Genomic DNA, 21,507 nt, shown 5'->3' with positions numbered 1-21,507 from the left:
TCTCAGCATGTCCTTCAATATCTGGATAGTCCTCTCAGACTGACCATTGGTCTAAGGATGATAAGCTGTACTGAACTTCAACTATGTACCCATCGCCCTTTGCAAACTTCCCCAAAACTTGGAAGTAAAGATAGGGCCTCTATCAGACACGATAGACCTCAGAGTCCCGTGAAGGCGCACTATCGTATATCGATCCACAATGACCCAAATAGAATCATGCTGGCCTACTATCCTGGGCAAGCCTACAATGAAATCCATCGTGATATCTTCCCACTTCCACTCTGGAATATCCAGAGGCTATAACAGTCCCCCCGGCCTCTGATGCTCAGCCTTGACCTGCTGACAGGTCAAGCACCTTGCTACATACTTAGTCACATCCTTCTTCATCCTAGGTCACCAATAAAAAGCTTTCAAATCCTAGTACATCTTCGTGGTGGCTGGATGAAGAGAATAAGGGGTAGTGTGAGATTCTTCCAGAAACTCTCGTATGATCTCGGTGTCCATCGGAATGCAAATCCGATCCTTACACCTCAGTAAGCCCACACTCGACACTGTATATTCCTTAGCTACTCTAGCTAGGATGTCCTCACTAACCTACCCCAACTGTGGATCATCTAACTGTCTTTGCTTGATTCTCTCCAAAAGAGTAGACTGTAAAGTGATGGTGGCAAACCGACCCACCACTAACTCAATCCTCGCTCGAGTCATCTCATCAGCTGACTATGTGTAACGACCCACTAATCTAGACTATTTGGACCATTAACGAATCTATACATAACACTTACATTTTTGCGGAAATACCATAATTTTATTGAAACTTGTGGAAACAAAGGTTACTTTCATAAAATAAGTAGGATATGGGTACCCATTGTCTTTAAAACAAAAATAACTTAAAAACTAAAAAGAGTTACATAGAAAATGCGGAAAATACATTTAAAACCATAAAAGCATAAACAAGACTACATCCTCGAATCGAATAACGCTCGGCCCCTTGACTCCATTCACCATCGATACACATCCTCTAAGCGTCACGAATCTTTCCACCTCTAAAGCTTATTTCCTGCACATAAACAGAAAGGAATGAGCCTAATGCCCAGCAAGGAAAAATCTAACACATAGTCATAAACATAAACATAATTTCATAATAACGTAAAGACATATCATAACACATAATTCACTTATTATAATGGCCATTATTACTTGGGGTCCCATAGACTAAACAAGCATATGCCCATGGGATTAGTGGGGTCCTACTAGCTAAGTAGGTCATATGCCCATAACCCATTTGGGGTCTTGTTAGTCATATGGGTCATATGCCCAAGCCTACAAACATACACATATACATATCATAACACTTTTAATAACATAAATCATATAGATAACATAAGCACATAACATGTTGATTCTAGCCTATTTTCCTTACCAAAGTTACCGGGATTATGGACTGAGTTGGGACTTTTGGAACACTCCTAAAACCATAAGAAAGAGTGAGTCTAAAGAAAGGAGATGAAATGAAAGAGATGGAAAGACTAAACCATAAAAACATACTTACCAACTTATATGCTTAAGAGCTTGGATTCCCTAACCAAAATAAGAATAAGGTTAGGGGACTGAGTAGAAGGTTTTGAGAAAGGAAATAACATAAAATACAGAAAGGAACTAGAGTTTTGGGTTTACCTCAAAGATTTGCAAGATCAATCTAACCTTCACCGAAATACTATAGAACTCACTTCCCAAAGTGTTTGATAAGCTTATGATGTTTAAGCTTATAGTTTTTCCCCAAACCAAGTGTTTACACTCTCACACTCACTTAACACTAGCAGCTTCTGAACTTAGAGCAAATGGTGAATAATGGCTGGGTACTAGGTCCTATTTATAGAGTTTGGGAATGAAAATATCTTGATTTTACTTGAATAAAAATAATGGCTTTTTAGGTGAAAATCATTTGAATAATCGTTCAGCAGAGGCTGAAGACTCGTTCACAAGATGCTGGACTGTTGAAGGAGTTTGAATGGCTGAAAGGAAATGAATTCAAAAGAGTTTGAATCCATGCTGAAGGAGGCGATATATCGCCCCCTGTAGGCGATATATCGCCTGGGCCAGTATGCCCGAGGCGACCGTGCATCGTTTCGTGTTTTCCGTATCTACGTGCTGCGACATATCGCCCCCTATAGCTGCGATATATCGGCACACGCTGAATATTTAAACACGAAATTACACATTTTTAGCTAAGTTTGAATGGAGTAAACAGCCTTGACTAAGCCCTCAACGTACTCAAAGCTGCTGACTGACCCTATAACATTCAAACTTTACTCCTTATTATATTTAATCCTCAAAAATCTTAATCCTTAATTACCATTCAAAACATGTGCTTAAAATCCTATTGGTTGATGTCTAAACCTTATAATATAATAATATAATCCTTAATATCAGTCACATTAATCAAACCTTAGGTTATACTTAATATTCTTAAACTATAGGTTAAACTTAGAAAATCTATAAGTACTACTATGAGTGTCCAAATAACTCCCGGTCTGAACCAAAAATCCAAAGTAACAAAGATAATGCTATAAATACTATCATACTACTATCTATCTTAGCTAAGTAAAGTTCTTGGACTCTACACTATGTGACCCAAGAAAGTCACATGTGGCAACCAGAACTCGCATTTCTTGAACTTCGCATAAAGCTTGTGCTCTCTCAACCTCTGTAATACCAATCTGAGGTGATGCTCATGCTCTGTCTCCTTCCGAGAGTATATTAATATAGTGTCAATGAAGACAATCACAAACTGGTCCAGGTAGTCCTTGAACACTTTTTTCATCAAATCCATAAATGTTGTCGGGGAATTAGTCAACCCAAATGACATCACCAAAAACTCATAACGCCATGCCTGGTGCGAAAAGCTGTCTTCGGTATGTCCTCCTTTCTGATCCTCAGCTGGTGATAACCAAATCGAAGATCTATCTTAAAGAATATCGTTCTACCCTGTAACTGGTCAAACAAATCATCAATCCTTGGTAGAGGATATTTGTTTTTGATAATCAACTTATTCAGTTCTCTGCAATCGATACACATCCTCAAAGAATCGTCTTTCTTCTTCACAAAGAGAACCGATGCGCCCCATGGCAAGAAACTGGGCCTGATAAAACCCAAGTCCAGTAACTCTTGTAGTTGAACATTCGGTTCCTTCAGCTCCGCTAGAGCCATCCTGTAAGGGGCCCTAGACACTGGCTCTGTCCCTGGCACCAACTCAATCACAAAATCAATCTCCCTGTGTGGAGGTAACCCTGGCAAGTCCTCTAGAAACACATCTAGAAACTTACAGACTAACCGAGTCTGTTTTGGTCCCACTTGCACGACCTGAGTGGTATCTACCACACTAGCTAAAAACCCTATGCACCCCCCTGCAACAAGTTTTTTGCTCTAAGTAATGATATCATAGGTATACGGGGTCCATGCAGGGTGCCAACAAAAACCAAGGGGTCCTCACCCTCTGGCTCAAAAGTTGCCATCTTCTTTTAACAGTCTATCAATGCCCGATACTTCTCTAGCCAATCCATACCAAGAATTATATCAAAATCGGTCATCTACAACTCCATAGTAACTGGTAATCTAAACAAGGATCGTTACACTGTGTACTTAAAATTGTGTCAAACCTGCTAATCAGGTCATTTGGTTTAAAATGTGTAACTAAGGTTAGTGACAAGGGTTAGGGTAAAAAAATTTGGTCAAAGAACCGTTGAATTTTATTTAAAAAGTTTTGTATAAGCATGGGATCCCAAAATATTACAACTAAACTTTTAAAAAGGTAATTATACACATCAAAACTCACATCAGCCGACCTAAGGGGCAAAACAGGGCAAAAACCCTAGTTCCTCTGAGATAACCCCGGGAGTGGTGGTCGAGTAGTCGCATATGTACATGCCGCCATCGATGCTCTCCAACTCATGGATGGTCAAGCTTTCCCTTTCCCTTACCTACACCACAAAGCACCCGTGACGATGCCCAGCAAGAAAACTCAACATCTGCATGAATAACTAATATAAACCTTGAAATATCCATTCAATACAATCATTAATAGCAACGAGTAGATACTATCATATAGATTCAAGCACATGATTATTGGATCAACCTAGGGCCACTGCCCTAATCGGTTGGCCTTAGAGCCCATTCTTGGGGCCTATGCCCTAGCTACATGATTGTAGAGTCACCTAGGGACCTCGCCCTTAGCTCTATTTCACTAGCCATAAAGCTTAACCCCATTGGTTCAATATCGACCTTAAATTCAACCAACATAATATTACGTTACTTATTTAGGCCAAAGCCTTTCGACCAGAACGCAGCGCGCTATTGCCGTCCTTGACTCATAAGTCAAGCCCTGATCCAGGATTACATACCTCAATACAAAAAATAGATGTGGATAGGCACATCTCGATAACTAAGCACATATACACATTAATCGTCTAATACCACTGAATAACCTTTTTCCCAAAACACTAAACATATCCATTTAAGGGGGGCCACATGCCCTAACCATAAAGTTCATGCAATTATTATAAAACACTTAAGCATTTATCAGCAGACATGTGAAACAATAGCCTAGTATGAACATCCTGGGGCCCAAGCCCTATTCATGATAACACATAATACAGTTGGGCCAAGCCCTAATCACATCAAATGATAATAGTCGAGCCAAGCCCTAATCACATATAACACGTATTGGGTGCAATTTTCTTACCTCAAGTTTGAGTAAGCGTAAATAAGAGCGACCCTTGAGCACGATCCCGATTCCGAGCCCCTAGCAATACCCTAAGTCACAACCATAAAATAGGATTCTATTAATAACGAGCGATCAAAGGCTTCTGGACCTAGTCCAAGCCTCCAGGGCCTCGGGTTCCACCAAACCAGGTAGTGGAAACAATCCCGAGCCCTAAGGAAAAAGTTACATTTTAAAACAAACTCCCTAAGGAAAAAATTCCCAGGCGGGCTGCAAGTTGCCCCCTTGTGGGTCGCGATTCCCCCCTCAAACCAGTCTCCTCCTCCTCTTTGTCCAAAGGAACAGGCCGCGACTTGGCCTAACAAGTCGCAGCGCCCCCCCCCCCCCCCCCCCCCAAGCAGAGGCCTCCCAAGGTGTCTGGGCTTAAGCTGAGTCGCGAATTATCAAGTACAAAGTCGCAACTTAGCCCCTCGAACCCAAAAATTCCTCCATTTTCAGCAGCCATATCCAATCCTAACCATACCAAAATCACCCCAATGTCATAATTTAACTACCACAATAATTCTAATATGTTTCCACCATCAAAACCCAACAAAAATCTAGTCTCAAAACTCATCAAACCACCAATTAATTCTTTGAACTTAAAGGTTCAAGAATACTTAAAAAACAGCCCAACAAACTCATAATTAACAGCCAGAAATCATGATTCAAATTCTTACCTCTACTGAAGATTCAATCCACAAGCTGTTACTGAATTAATCTCCCAGATTTTATCTCCAATTCTTGTGATCCTAGCCCAAAATCTCCCTTAGTTTCAACGGTTCAAGCTTGGAAGTCCTTGAGAGAAAATGAAAGTGAATAAAGAGAGAAAGTAGATCTAGGCAGTGAGCTTCTAGGTGTATATGTTGTTTTTTTTTTCTTTTGTTTAATTAAGCTTATCTAACTTAAGCTAATCTCGAGGCTCGAGGTACCAAAAACGTCCCCGAGGGCAAAATGGTAAATTTCTCCAATATTCCCTCCTCAACTCTCTAACTTGAAATATATCTCCAATTATTTATTTCTATAACCCAATAACCCAATTATATGTCTAATACCCAAAATACCCCTTGACTCACTCTGAGTCGGGTATTGAGTCCTGTTATGACTTTCCCGCTAGCTTGCTCCTTAGGATCGCCTTGTGCCAAGTAACCCAAATAAACCCACATAATAATGTGGTATCTCACATATATCACATATATGCACATAAATCTATACAATTATGCCCGCAACGCGCCAAATTACCAAAATCGCCCTTCTAATAAGAAGCGGGCCCACAAGCATATTTAATACCCCTAAATATGCACAACTAGTCATATTATCACCTAATTCACATAATTACAATTAATATAACAATTAAACACACAATTTCATATATTGACATCCCGGCCCCCTAATCAAGGCCCTAAGTCTTATTAGGTAATGTATGCCCTAAATATCCGCACACTATTGGCGAGCTAGAAAAGGGCCTAATTCGATCTGCCACGTGTAAATCGTCCACCTGGAGCTGTTTGTTACGGGCCTCCATCTATCCAGCCTGAGCTGATTAGAGAGTTAACTACTACTCGGAGGCATCGTGTCAGCAGTATGAGTGTCACGAGCTGGTGCCACATTAAGGCCGGAATGCGGCAGAGATCTGACACCCGAATCCTTGTAAAGCCAACCACGCAATATAAACGTGCATATATATCAGACATCACGTGTCTATTCCATTCCCGAATTCTCGGACACGCAGTATAAACGTGCGTGTTCAGACATCATACGTCTGATTTGGGTCATGTGGCCCATTATCCCCTCCTTACCTGTTGATTAGACCTCACTTCCCTGTAAGGTTTAAGAATTAATCATCAGTGTCACAGAGATGACGTGAAGGATAAAGAGATCATGGGCCCCATTGCCAAACCAAACATTTTCTTCCTATAAATACCAAGACCCTGGGTAGTGCAAGGGGTTGGCATATTTTTGTAAAGAAACACTCTGTAAGAAATAGCCAAAGAGATATCAATAATATCGACTGGTGGACAAGAGAGATTTTAACCTTCAAACCACCTAAAAAGAAAGGAGTGATTATCTTCCCATGCTATTAGTTTCTCAAGTCTAGAGTATAATTATTGTCACATTACGGTTCACCAAATTGCACTAATCCATCCTATTTATTCGTATAATTACCTGTTGGCGAAGAACCACGTCAACAGGTAATTTTAGGATGTTATATTTTATAATTTAAATAAAATTTAATTTTACTTAAACTCACTTATTAGAATAATATCATATTAAACATATAATATAAATTAGTAACAATTTTTTTTAAATAGCAAGAAACTTAAATTTAAAATCCACATATAATATTTAATATTACAGTAAACATATAATATATAATCTCTTGTCGCAACTCCCAAATTCTAAAACTAGAACAAACATAAGTTTAAACAAAAATAAATAAATTATTTAATTAAAATAGGATATTTATTTCAAAATTTATATGACATTAATATAAATTTAATAAAAAAATTAATAAATTCTATAAATAAAATTAAATTAATGTGAATATTGCACATTATTTATATCTGATATATATATATATATTCTGTGTAATTTATAACTATCTCTATCATTTTTTTTAAACTATGATTCTTATTATGGGCTACGACAATGGCCAACCTCAAGCGTAGAAGAATAATATAAATTTTATGTAAATTTAAAATCAAACTAAAAAGTTAGTGGAATAATTAGTATAAATGTATTAATAAAGTATAAAAATAAAAGTAAAAGAAATATATTATTTTGACTCTATGTGAATATTTCTGTTGAAATTTGGGTAAAGGTAGGAGAAATAACACTCATTATATAATTAATTAATAATAAATAATTATTTAATTTTTAATTCAAAAGATATAAAATTATTAATAAATTTGATAATTAACCAAATTACTTAATTTAGTATTTATTAAATTTATCAGTAATCATAAAAATAATTATTAATAGGCATTTAATTAATTCATAGTAATAATTATTTAAACAATTCAATCAAGAATTTTTTTTAGAAAATGACATTTTACTAATTAATAAAATTGTAATATTTAATGAGAAATAAAACTATTACTAATTATAAAATTAACTGATAATAGTTATTATATTAATTTATTAAATTAAAATAGTTAAATTAATCTTTTTAAAAATAACATCATTCATAAATTTAATGATTAAACAAACTAAGTTTAATAACTAAATAAACAACCAACTAATTATGCAAATAAATACTTAAATAATTGTGAGATAGATTTTTATTTTTTTGACAAATATGAGATAGGTTCTTTACTGTTAGGGGTGTTTGGTACGAGAGTTTGATTTTGTAGGAATGAGAATGTCAAATCTATTTAATGTTTGGTAAATTTATTTTTAATGACTTCGGGGTCTGTGTTTTCTAGTGGGTCCCATTTTTAGCATGATTTGAGAGTAATCTTAACTCATTTTAACACTTGAGTTTCACATTGCCTTAATATAAATTCCCTCTAACTCTACTCCCACAATGTGGACTGAAAATGTGGTTTAGGACACACACATAGTTAATAATCTACCATATTTTTTTTTGTTTATATATATATATATAAATTTATATATGTGTGTGTTTAAAACTAACAAATTTGTCATACTTAGTATAAAAATGCCTGCAAATGTAGCTAGGGCGCACGGTGGAGAAGCTTGTAGGTGATCTTCCACTGGATCCTACTAGTATCTCGACTACATGTGAGTCAAGTAATTTTATTTGTCTTTTTGTAATTTAATAAACATGCTTAATATGAGTAGTGAATGTCAGTATATTGGTTATTCTAAACAATTATACAACAGTGCCATCAAAGAGATTCATGGTTGTGGAGTGCTACCAGGAAAAGCATGCATAACAAAAGGCAAGAGGTTGGTGCACTATTGTCTGAAGTGTTTGATCCACGCTCATACAAGGTTTGTGAGAATAGAGCAGAACCATTTCATCTACCTCACCAACACCACGACGACATCGAAAGTTCCCAGATAATACGATTCTTGGGCAGATGTGTCCCAACAATACAAGGACCAACTCCTTAAGTTGTCAAGATAAATAATTTAAAATTTATTTTTCTAAAAAATATGTTATAAATAATAAATTATTAAAAAAATGTCAATGTAGTATTATTATTATTATCAAATAGATGGGCGGGAGAACTACTGCAAGTGTCTGGAAAGTGTTGATCGACAGTATCTGTAAGGAACTAATTACCCATTATGCAGCGGAATGGTGATGGGTTGACCTAGTGTACAACAAAAATTTTGTAACATATTTAAACTACCTTTAAATATACAGATCCATTAATATATATACATTAATCGAAAACAAGAAAAAAATAAAGAACATACCCCTTGATGCCTATCAAGTGTCATTGTTATCTTTTCGTAAATTAAACGATCTTCCTATCCACACTGCTCCCAAGTACTCACACCAAGATCTTCCACAACGTTCTCTACACCTCAAGAAGTGTGTGGGCACTTAGAGAATAAATGATGGTATATTTCTGATTCAACTTGATGTACTCAACACATGAGATCAAGAGAATAAGCCTGAAATTAGTTATGTATCTTTTTCAGGGAGAGATAGAAAAATATCGTTCTTTTTCTTTTAGAGTGAATACAAATTATGTATATTTTATTTTCTAATATGTCTAACTTAAATTGAAAATATTTAAAAATAAATATGTAACCAATTTACAATTTATCTTTTAATTTATTAATTATCTTATCAATGAAAATATCAAAAACTAACTTTTGAATTTTTCATTAATTAATTGATTAAATAAATAAAAGTGAAAAATCTATCACTGATTTATACTGTGGCTCACACCAGACACAGTGTGTGTGTCATGTAGCTCCCTATAAATTAGCGATATGAGGTTTTTCCACAATTATTTAATTATTTATTCAAACTACCTTATCAGATAAAATCCAACAACTTGATAATTAATTCAAATTTGAATATATTATTTTTTTAACTAATTATCACATATAATTAATTATTTGAATAAATATCAATCTTTTAAATTCAAATCCAATTTGAACTTATCATATTATTATCTCCCACTCAAATAAAGATATTTAATTAATTAAAACCAATTTTAATTAAATACTAATTTCAAAAATTAAATATTTATTTTATTATAATTTCAAAAATTATAATAAATTAATTATTTATATATTTTCGAAAATTATATAATAATTAAATTTTAAATTAATTTTGATAATTACAACTAATTTGTAATTAATTAATTAATCACTATTTTCACATAATTGCATATTTGGCCCGAACAACAAATTTCTTTTTAAATATGTCTTTTATCATTTTACCATTTATATCAACTCTTGCCATGAATAGTGTTGATAGAGCCGTTGTGTGGACCTATAATTCCAAGCTCTAATAAATTTGAGATTATTAATTAAACTATTTAATTAAATAATCTTAATTTATTAATCTCATGATTACTCCATTATAAATATGAGACTGCACTCTTGTAATTGTAGACATTTCATTTATTGAGTACTTTATAATAATAAAATGTCCATTGATATAATCATTACATACAAATTAACCCTCTAATAATGGTTCATAATTAATCGGGAATAAAATTACTATTTTACCCTTTTAATTATATCTTGTTTCCTTAAGTACCACTGGCTTTACTTGTGAAAGTTAATTCATAACTAAATTATGAATTTGAGCTCAATAACCTTTCAGTCCCAAAAGTCAACCCTTAAGAGAACCATTATTTAATCTCTTACGAGAAGGTATAGATTCCATATGTGTATACTATGTCCCTAACCATTTACATTAATGAGTTCCCAAAACAAAAGTTTCTAGCCTAATCATTCCGACAGACCCTAACAAGTGAATCAAAGAACTCATATAACATAAACAGGAGTTCATAGTAGCTCTAGGATTAAGATCTATATGTATATGATCATCAGTTGATATATTTAATTAATACTTCGAAACTGTATTTTACTAAGTATTAATAAACATATCTGGTCCAGTTCTATATATTCTCTCATATATAAAGTACCTCCACTAAAGTGTCCTACTACAATAGTAATCCGGATCTAGATCACATGTATTCATAATACTAGCGGACCGTACTTGCAGTAATTAATCTAACGATTCCATAACTTTATTTTACTACGAACTATTCAAGTTCATTTATCTCAAACACAACCCTCCCGTACCAATACGTGGTTGAGATCACATATATGAACTTATGAATTTTTCTTATATTTACTTAATATTAGCACAAAAAAATATAGTCCATGAAAAATATGCATAACAAATTCATTTTATTTATTTATTTCTTAAAACAATGTCTACTACATATGCTTTCAGGGCACAATTCCCAACAGTATCAAAATCAATTTCGTGGGTGAAAAATAAAAATAAATTCGCACAATTATTTAGTTTTTATGGTCCAGAACATGATGCAGATCAAGCCCCCAATCATTTTTTAAATCCTATAGTAATTTTAAAATGTGAAAAATAATTAAAAAATATATTTTAATTGATTTAAAAATTAAAACTAAGTTTTTTCCCTTCGTCTTTGTCCCTTCTTCTCATCTCGCAAATTTTTTTCTTAGATTTAATTTTAAAACCAATTGCAATTATTTTATTAATCTTAAAATTACTATAGATATTTAAAAATGGCGAAAAATAATTTAATTTTTTTGTAATTTTCACACGAAAAAATTGGTATTTAATCGTAAGTAAACACACAGTTTCTGATATTTACTTAATATTGTCACAGAATAATATAGTCCATAAAATATATGCATAACAAATTCAATTTATTTATTTATTTTTTAAAACAATGTCTACTACATATGCTTTCCGGGCACAATTCCCAACAATCTCTCACTTGCCCTAAAGCAAATGAGGCATCTCTCTCATTCCCATGTTTCTTACATGCTCCTTAAAAGATTTCATGGATAAAGTCTTTGTGAAAGGATATGCAAGATTATGCTCTGAAGCTAGGGCTGAACATTTAACCCAAAAACTCGAAAACCCGAGGAACTCGACCAGCCTGAGTAGGGAAATCCATTTTTTCAGAAAATCCGAATAGTTCAGGTTAGCCCAATCCGATCCAGGTCATGTCGGGTTTGAGTTTACTTCTAGTACCATGTGCGGGTTTGGGTTGCACCCGAAAATACATATGAATTTGTTCCTTTTTCCCTTTTGTTAGTTATTATTATTTTTTCTAACCTAAAATCTAAACCCCTAACCCAGACGCAGACCCAGTAAACTCAGCTGCCCTGAGTTCCGACCCCCCCGCCCGAGTCCGCCTCTCCTGATTTCTTTCGTCCCTGTCGACGGTGGCTGGCTACCCCTCATCCTTCCCTCCCGATTCCCGTTGACGTCGAGGTCCAACCTCCCTCGTCGAAACTGCAGCAAAGCAACCTCCCATCGACTTGGGCTCCTTGGAAGCCTCAGACTCCTCTTCTCTTCAGCTCCAAGAAGAAGGCAAGAACTTGCTAGCAGTAGCTAGCTCACCTTCACCGGAAAACCCTCTGCCTCTAGTATATTATATACCCCCAATCTTATCATTTTGTTTATATAATAAAATTTTAGTTGATTTGTGTGTATGTGTGTTCTTGAAAGGTAGGCATAAATTTATTTAAAATTATTTTGTTTAGGATCTATTTAATCAATTTAATTATTTAGTAGTGAAGTTAGTTACTAATTTAGCTTTTTAATAAATGAGGATCTTTAATTTTTTTTATTACAAAAACTTTTAATTGATTTGGAAAATTTGTATGTATATATATATATATTTCTAAGGTGATATGCTAAAATTTCACTGCTTATTTTCGTAAATTTACAAGTTGGTGGTGGTGAGTTTGAGAAGAGGGTGTGGTGTTGTCGATAAATTTGAAGAGTTCTCATCTACTCAAAAGCTTGAGGTAAATCTATTATCTTTCTTTTAGTGGATTCTAGGCTTGTGTGTGAATGTGTGCTGCTTAGTTGTAGTGGATTATAAGCTTGTGTGTGAATGTGTGCTGCTCAGTTGTAGTGGATTATAGGCTTGTGTGTTGTTCTGTTAATTAGCTTTAGTTATGTATTTTTGGTAAATCATATGTATTAGGTGATGGATACTGAGGAGGAAGTCGATGAAACTCATGCGGAAGAGAATCAAGATAAACCTCCTCCTCCCACTGATAACCCCACAGATAAAGGTCAACTTAGGGGTAGAAGGAAGACAGATAAACCTTCTTCTAGTACTAAGCCTCCCCTCCTTACAAAAAAGGCTTAAGGGTCTTCCATTTGGGAGCATTTCACCAAGGAAGACCCTCCTCCTCCCTCACCTCCATCATCAACAACCAATCCTTTGGAAGAGCCTCCTCCGCCTAAGTGTATGTGTAACTATTGTGGATCTGGTTTTTTTTTGTGACACGAGAAAACAAGGGATAAGTCATCTATGGAACCATTTTAGGAATGTTTGTGAGTTTAGCTCATGGAGGATAGAAGACCAAAAACAGAAGATTTTAAGTTTTGAACAGGTTAAGGGAGGAAAGGAGGGGGAAACAAGCTAAGTAGCATTGGCTTATAACAAAGAAGCATGTAGGATAACCCTTACACAATATATTGTGTTAGATGAGTTACCATTTAGACATGTTGAGGGTGAGGGCTTCACAAAATTTGTGAAAACTCTTCAACCTAGGTTTTTGATCCCTTCTCGGAAGACTGTTGCTAGGGATGTTTTGAAGTTATATGAAGAAGAGAAGGTGGCATTGAAAAAGGTTTTGAGCAATGAGAGGCTATCTATTACTACAGACACATGGACTTCCATCCAAAATATGAATTACATGGTCATCACAGCTCATTGGATTGATAATAATTAGGCATACCAAAAAAGAATTATTACCGTTTGCCAAGTGATAGATCATAAAGGGGAAACTATTGGCAAAGAGATCGAGCGATGTTTGAATGATTGGGGTATATCTAAGTTGTTTACCATTACGGTATACAACGCTTCCTCTAATGATGTGGCATTAGGTACTTGAAGAGGAAGTTCAGAGAGAAAGAGAAATGACTTATTTTGGAAGGAAAGCTCTTACATATGAGGTGTTATGCTCATATAGTAAACTTAATTGTCAAAGAAGAATTGAAGGAAAAACATGAGTCCATTGCTACAATTAGAAATGTTGTGAGATATGTTAGGTCTTCCCCTTCTAGGCGTATAATGTTTAAGGAATGTGTGAAAGAGGAAGGGATCGAATGCAAGAGACTTCTCTGTTTAGATGTCCAAACAAAGTGGAACTCGACATTCCTCATACTTAATTGTGCACTCAAATTTCTAAGTCATTTGAAAGAATGGAAAGTGATGGAAATTATTCGAAATATTTTAATGAGGCTGACAAAGATGGGAAGCCAAAGGAGGGACCACCATCTGAAAAATATTGGCAAAATGCGTCAATTTTTGTGAGATTTCTTAAGACATTTTATGATGTGACATTGAATTTTAGTGGGTCCACATACGTCAATGCTAATAAGTACTTCATTGAAATATGCAACATGCAACAAGAGTTGAATGACTTAACACTTGATGATTAAGATGATGAGTTGTTCTGTGGCATGGCAAAGAATATGAAGCAGAAATATGACAAGGATTGGGGAAAGCTTGATGAATGTAATGAGGCACTTCTGATTGCCTTGGTTCTTGACCCCAGATACAAGCTTGATTATCTCCACCATTGCTTTGGTGATATTCACGATGATGTAACGTGCACTATGATGGTTAAAGGGGTGGAGCAAACTATACGGGCAATGTTTGATCAATATCATGAGTCAATTGATACACATGTTGATCAATCAATGACTTAGTCTCAAGCTATTATTTGCGGTTCATCCTCATATGTCATGTCTGCTCGGCCTACCACCAGTAGTACCAGTAACAAGAGTAAGAGGTCACGTAACTTGCATGATGAGTATGTGGCGCGAAAAATGGAGGAGGGTGGCAAGACAAAAAATGAGATCGATAAGCATTTGGAAGAGGCAGTTGAACTACCAAGTCAGAATTTTGATGTTTTGGGATGGTGGGCGAGTAGGGGATGCAAATACAAGATCTTGTCGATCATGGCTCGTGATGTGTTAGCTATACCAGTTACCACAGTTGCTTCAGAGGTGACATTTTCAACTGGGGGTCGAATTTTGGATCCTTTTAGGAGTTCACTGAGCCCAAGGATAGTTGAAGCATTAATTTGTCTCAAGAATTGGTGGAGCGATTCACATCAACCTATCATCGTTCGAGACTACATAAATGAAGCAGAAGTGCTTCAAACATCTGATGATCTTGAGTTTGGTAAATTTTTTTACGAATTTTCATTATTTCAATTCAAGTCTCTAAGTGTTTTATATTCTAATATTTATCTTTATTTTAATAATATTTGCAGAGACGACGACTGATGCTAGTGTTCCCTCTGTTCATGCTCCATCTTCAGTTTCAGCCTCAGCAGCCTCATCGTTTGCACAACAATTCGGGAATTGAAGTTTGTTTGGGAATTATGGTTGTATTTTTTGGACTTTATGAACCAATTTTTTTAGTGTTTACTGTTTAGTATTTAGTATTTACTATTTGGATTGGACGTTTGTACCTATTTTGGAATTTGGACTTTATGGCTTCTTTTATTTTCTTATGTTTGTATATTGAATTTGAACTTTTGATGAACATTAGTTAGGGAAGAGATTTTATGAAGTTTCTAACTTTCTATAAATTGTGTTGAAATTATGTATGGTATGATGAAAATGTGGCATGAAAATTATGTTTGTTTTTACACATTATGTTCAAATTAAGTTTCTAAAACAACATGACAAACATAAAAAAAAATACAAGACAAAAGTAAAAAAAAAAACTCAAAAAATGACATTTTTGAAAGAAAAAAACTGTCAAAGCCCATTGAAGGCCCAAACCCGAAAATTAACCATTTGACACCCGAACCCAAGCCAACTCGACCTGACTTGAGCCCACCCGAAACTCGAAAATTCTATAAATCCAAAATTGTTTTGGACAGGTTCGATACCATTTTCTTACACCCGAACCCGACCAAACCAGAACCTGAACACTCGAAAACCCGAAAACTCGCCCGATGTTCCGCCCTATCTAAAGCTATCTTCATAACTGTAACATCTCCTCCATGAACTATCTCTTTGAGCAAGTGATATTTCCCCTCGATGTAATTTCCCCTCTTATGACTCCGTGGTTCCTTTGAGTTAGCTACTGCCCCACTATTGTCACAGTATAGGACTAGTGGAAATTCCACATCCGGCACTACTTCCAGATCGGAATAGAACTTCTTGAGCCACACAGCCTGCTTAGCTGCTTCACAAGCTGCTATATACTCGGCTTCCATGGTGGAGTCTGAAATGTTGGTTTGTTTAATACTTCTCCACACTACTGCTCTTCCTCTAAGAGTAAACACTGATCCAGAAGTCGATTTCCGACTATCTCTGTCTGAATGAAAATCAGAATCACTGTAACCAGTGGGGTTCAGGTCTCCACCTGAATATACAAGCATATAATCTCTAGTATTTCTAAGATACTTGAGAATATTCTTAACTGCAATCCAATGACTCAATCCAGGATTGGATTGATAATGGCTGACTATCCCTACCGCATAACAAATGTCAGGTCTTGTACATAGCATAGCGTACATTAGAATGCCTACCACTGAGGCATAGGGATACTATCTCATATCTTCCTCTTCTTGAGGTGTTTTGGGACACTACTCCTTGGAAGAGACTACTCTAGAATGAGTTGGCATATCACCCTTTTTGAAGTTTTGCATATTAAAGCGTTCTAGCACCTTATCAATATAAGTTGCTTGAGACAGTGCCAAAGTCTTGTTCAGTCTATCCTTAAGAATCTTAATGCCCAGAACATACTTGGCTTCTCCCAAATCTTTCATTTGGAATTGTTCAGCTAACCAGTTCTTTACCATTGATAATGATGTTACGTCATTGCCAATTAGTAATATATCATCAACGTAAAGAACGAGGAATTCTACTACACCATCTATGATTTTTTTATAGACACAAGGTTCATCAACGTTTTGTTCAAAACCAAACGTTTTAATTGTGTCATCAAATCTAAGATTCCAAGATCTAGAAGCTTGTTTGAGTCCATAGATGGACCTAAGAAGCTTGAAAACTTTTTTCTCTTGAGCTTTTACTTCGAACCCTTCTGGTTGAGGCATGTAAATGGTTTCATCAAGGCAGCCATTTAGAAAGATGTTTTGACATCCATTTGCAAAATCTCATAATCCATGCACGCAGCAATGGATAAGATTATACGAATGGATTTTAGCATGGCTGCAGGAGAAAAAGTTTCTTCATAATCAACCCCTTCTTTCTGTGTGTAGCCTTTGGCTACAAGCCTTGCTTTGAAAGTCTCTACTTTCCCATCCGCTCCTCTTTTCTTCTTGAATATCCACTTGCAACCAATGGGCTTGGTATTCTCTGGTGGATCTTCAAGAACCCAGACAGAATTGGAATACATCGATTCCATTTCTTGGTTCATGGCGTCTTGCCATTTGTCCTTGTTAGAATCATTCATTGCATCTTTAAATGTCAATGAATCGTCATTGTTTGTGTCAGACACAAGCATTTGAACTTTGTGTTCATAGCGTATGGGTTGCTTACTTACCCTCCCACTACGGCGAGGCTCTATACTATTCTGACTAGAACTAGCAGTTTTCTCTTGCCATTTTTCATTTAAGCACATGTGCATGACACCCCCAAATGAAAAAAATGGTGTAAACTAGGTTTACAACCATTCCATAATTCTATGGGTGTCTTCTGGATAGACTTAGGAGGAACACAATTCAATATTTATAGAGCACATTGAATCGCATAGCCCCAGAATGACAGTGGTAATGATGAGAAGCTCATCATTGATCTAACCATATCTAGTAATGTTCTGTTCTGTCTTTCTGAAACACCATTTTGTTGTGGCGTTCCAGGTGTTGTGAGTTGGGATTGAATACCATGCTCACGTATATGGTCCTTGAATTTAAAATCCAAGTACTCTCCTCCTCGATCAGATTGAAAATTTTTCAGTGATTTACCTAATTGTGTTTTCAGCCTTTGCTTGAAATTCTTTGAACTTTCCAAATGTTTCAGATTTTCTTTGCATTAAGTACAGGTAACCATATCTTGAATAATTGTCAATGAAAGTGAAAAAGTATTCATAACCTCCTCTTGCTTGTACATTAAGTGAATTGGAAACATCCGTATGTACCGGCTGAAGTGGTTCTGAAGCTCTTGAACCTTTAGCAGAGAAAGGTCTCTTGGTCATCTTGCCTTCTAGACATGATTCACAAACAGGAAGAGATCCAATAGATAGTTCTCTTAAAGGACCATCCTTTACAATCCTATTAATTCTATCTAGACCAATATGGCCCAATCTCAAGTGCCACAGATATGTTTCACTATCGGAATCAGTATTTTGTCATTTAATAGATCTAGGATTAGCTGTTTTAAATAATTCAGAATTAAGTAAAAAAAATTTCATTCATTATATGTATGTAAATTGTTTATCCCAAAGCATTTACATAATAAGTAAATAATAATTTCTTTAAATAATAACTATTTTATTAATAAAAGAAATAAATATCATGCAAAAATAGAAATAAGTTTCCAAACATTAATAATCAAACTTACTAATAATAAACTAAATTTCTAGAATGTAGTTTTCTTTGTTCAAAGAAATCTAGAATTTCTAAGACAAAATAAAAATTTAAATTGTTCAACTAATAATAAAATTTCTAAACAAAACTACTCTCCAACTCCTCCAGCTTTAATTGCTATCAAAATCCTCATCAGTCTCTTCCTCCTTTTCAGGGTTCTGATTCTGCAAAAGGAAAAACAAAGAAAAATAGATTAGTGGCATTTATTTTTTAATCTGTTATTCATAGTATTTGAATCTACCATTCAAAGTTTAAAAAATATATGTAAATCTCATTTTCCTTTTTCATTTGATACAAACGATGACACTCAATAAAGACTTCCTTTGTCATTGCTTGCCACATCTCATGAGTTGAATCATAGTGTATATATTTTTTTTTGTTTCGTCAGGCATGGTTGAAAGCATGCAATAATGTGCCAACCGATCAGATTTCATCCAATTCGTATATTTTTCTTTTGCTTCATAGCTAGTAGCCAAAGATGGTTCTGTTGGAGGTTTGTTACAGATAGTTGACATGAACTTCTTATAAGAAAAAATGGTCAAAATTCCTCAAAACCAGTGTTGCATGTTTTCAGGTTCAAAAACCAAAGATTTGAGAAAAGCATTGTTGACGCCGTTTTTCTTCAACAGATAAAAGAAGAGCGCAAAAACAATGGATGACGATGGCCAAACGGAACAAACAAATCAAACACACGATTTTTTACGTGGTTCAGCAGTTAAATCTGCCTAGTCCACGAGTCTCTGTTATTAATCTTAAGATTATCTCTGAAAAATTCTTTAGCATGAATTCTCCAGAGTTTTCTCTCAAAGATCAGAATTTCGGTCCCTTACAATGGTGCATGGCTTCTCTATTTATAGAGAAGGATGCAGAATACTATCCCACATATTTTGGGTAGTTACTCTTTTGTGAATAAAATAAATGGCTTTAAATGCCTTTAATCAGATAAAAAAGGAAACGTCCCTAAAGATCAGGAAACGCATAACTTACTAAATAATATCCCACGATTCTTGGGGATTTACATCAATAAATGAGGATTACATCTCATGTTTACAATATTTGTAGACATTCATGGTGGTCATAGCGTATCTCCAAGGCTTCAGCATCTCAGATTTCACGTCATTGTGCGAGCCACTGACTTCTCCCGAGCTAACATTGCTTTCGAGATAGTACATCGAGCTCAAGATCCCTGCTCCGAAGTTGTTCCTGAAGATGAGGGGCTCTCAGAGCTACCTTTCGAGATCGAGATCATTTCGAGGTCACTACATTCGAGGTCATGTATCATACTCTGCAAGCTCAATTTACAATCGTAGAGCATACCCTAACCCTCACGAGACCATTTAATGCGAACTCAGCTTTTGAGGTCATATTTACTATGGCTCGAAATCTGGGTATAACAAGCATCAATGTGTAATTCACCAATAGACATCTTTGCTGGGAATAAATAAATAAACAAAAATAAATTTATGCATATAATAGATATCAGTAATTTTCGGAATAGTAAACGTGATGCATGAATGCAACAATTAAATAACACATAAAAAATAATTACTAATTCCACAATTAATTAATTTGAACATTAATGGACCAGCCTTAGGGTAGGTCAGACTAATTCCAAATTAATTTTTAGACAAATTCTCAAATTTATAAGTGAAAACTCAAATCAACATTTCTCTTTTGACTTATAAACAACCAATTGTTTGGTCAAGAATACACTAGTCTACTCGAAAGCCTAATGCACCTTCTGAGTGTAACCCATTATTTTAGATCAATGACTTAACTCAAGAGTGTGCCTTAGGGTCAGTCAAACTTGAAATACATCATTAAATCTTATTCTTGAAATAGAAGTTTGCCTTTAGAATAACACAGTCATAAGCTTTCCTTAGGGGGACACAATCAATGGTGTCGTGAGGCCCTCTCCATGTCACCTCGGTGCTAACTAATAATGGAGACCATGGGACTTATTTTCATAACTCCCTCTCCCACGTACTATTTTAAAATATGTGTTTTCTCAAAAAATCCTATGCTTTTTAATTAGTTTGTAAAAATAAAGTGATCTATTTTTACCAAATGATGTTCTAATAATTACTAATCCAATTAAGCAAAATTAAAATTATAGAAATATGCCCTAATTAATTCAATTTTAGTTTGCTATAATTACTATGAATATCATTTATTATTCAATAAAACAATTTTATTAAATACTAAAAATTAAACTACTTTTAAAAACAATTTCCACTCTTGAACTAGTTAAAACTAGATTTATTATTATATGGTCCATCACATAAAACATATAATCATATAGGACAATCCTAAGTCATGTTTATACTTATATGAGATGCATGCTAATTTTAAATAATCTGTGGGTAATATGTATGACATGTAAAAAATGCATGATAAAATATTAAACAATTTAATCACATTCAAATATTTAAATAAATAAATAAATGCGGGTCGGGTGTCTTGAGCCAATAAATAAATAAGTAATTACAACACTTGTATAATTATACACAAAAATATAAGAAACTAAATAAAACCTAAAGAGAACTCTATCTCCAGCTTTGGGCCTTCACAAGTAGTCTTGATCAATTAAGCCACTTATCCATTTAATTTTGAATTAAAATAACTTTTAATTATCTTAAACAAATTTTAAGAATAATTAAATTAGGCTTTAATGCCCAATAAGTTATTAGGCCAATTTTTGAATTTAGGCTCAAACAATTAATTCAAAACAAAATAATTTTTAATTATGGGCTAAAATTAATTAAGCCTACAATTTAAATATATAACAATGTGCAAACCCTAGGGTTAAGAACCCTAGGGCTGGCGGCACAACGTGGCTAGGCGTGGGGCTCGGTAGCGGCTAGGTGGCTCAGCAGTGTGGGCGGCTGGCGCAGGGGCGTGCGATGCAGGCGGTAGGCAGCGCAGGTGTGTACGCGGCTCACGCAGGGTGCGCAGGGGGGCGCGCGCATGGAAGCTTTAGGCCACGGGGTCGTACGACACCC

The sequence above is a fragment of the Humulus lupulus genome, chromosome 3, assembly GCF_963169125.1.
Source record: "Humulus lupulus chromosome 3, drHumLupu1.1, whole genome shotgun sequence".
Classification (NCBI taxonomy): Eukaryota; Viridiplantae; Streptophyta; class Magnoliopsida; order Rosales; family Cannabaceae; genus Humulus; species Humulus lupulus.
Note: the sequence above shows the minus strand (reverse complement) of the source record.